Here is a 1,288-nt window from a genome sequence, read left to right as displayed (position 1 = left end):
CTGCCCTCGGCAATGGGGTGTTCTGGGCAGACCACCTGCCCAGCCCTGTAGGCCCTCACCACGGGCCGGGCACTGCCGGGAGGATCATGGGAGGGGTGGGGGGCTCGGGCTCTGAGGACCCCAACCTGGGAAGCCCCCATGTGGCAGGTCACAGCCAAGCGGAGGGAGCCAGTCTGCAGAGCTGGAAGGGGGTCAAACAGAGACACGGAGGAGAACAGAGACAGAGAGACACAGAGAGAGGCAGACAGAGACACCGAGAGACAGAAAGAGTCCAAGAGGGAGGATGTGGGAGGGGGGTTGGGGAAGGGGGGGCTGCTGTCCCCCAGGCCCAGGCAGGGCCCAGCCCAGCACAAGGGCCTGCTTCCTGCCCTGGGTCCTCAGAGAACCCCCTTCCTTCTACTAGGTTCTCTCTGCCTCAGCTCCTGGGATTGCAACAGTTCTCTTTAACCAACAACTCCTCAATTAGACCCCAAGTTATAAGCGAGGAGATTCAGCAATGACCCAGAGTCGGTCGGTGGGGGGGTCCCTGGGGACCCCCGTGTGCTGGGAAGCCCGGGCACTCAGGACAGGGACGTGGGGTCTGTTCTGAAGAGCGCCTGTGGCCATCACACACCTCCAGCCACGTAATCATGGGCCCTGCGCCACGCTCTGCGGCCACGCCCCCGTCAGGCCCGGCCAAGGGTCCCACGCTCCCAGCCAGTGACGAGCACAGAGGGGACCCCGAGGGCGGCGGGACGGGGGATGGGCACAGACCCCCCAGTCATAGGTAAGTCGGTCCTGGGGTGTCAGCACGGCATGGGGACGCTAGGTCATAACACTGCTCGGAGAAGAGATCCTAAATGTTCTCATCAGAAAAATAAAACAAAACCGCCAGGCACTTGGCGGCCCTGAGGCTCTTGTCTCCTGTGGACAGGAAATTAGGAAAAGCCTCAGGGCGCCCGGGCAGCTCAGTCGGTAAAGCATCCAGTTTCGGCTCGGGTCATGATATCGCGGTTCGTGGGTTCGGGCCCCGCGTCGGGCTCTGTGCTGACAGCTCGGAGCCTGGAGCTGCTTCAGATTCTGTGTCTCTTCTCTCTGCCCCTTCCCATGCTCATGCTCTGTCTCTCTCTGTTTCTCAGTAATAAATAAACATTAAAAATTAAAAATAATATTTTAGACATTTTTTTAAAAAAAGGAAGAAAAGCCTCGGCTGGACCTTTGCCCACGGGAGCCCAGCCCCAGCCCCAGCCCCAGCCCCAGCCCCTCCCCAGCCCCGCCCCAGCCCCAGCCCCGCCCCAGCCCCAGCCCC

This window comes from Suricata suricatta, chromosome 2 (genome assembly GCF_006229205.1).
Source record: "Suricata suricatta isolate VVHF042 chromosome 2, meerkat_22Aug2017_6uvM2_HiC, whole genome shotgun sequence".
Taxonomy (NCBI): Eukaryota; Metazoa; Chordata; class Mammalia; order Carnivora; family Herpestidae; genus Suricata; species Suricata suricatta.
The sequence above is the reverse complement of the archived record's forward strand: the minus strand, read 5'-3'. Positions refer to the sequence as shown.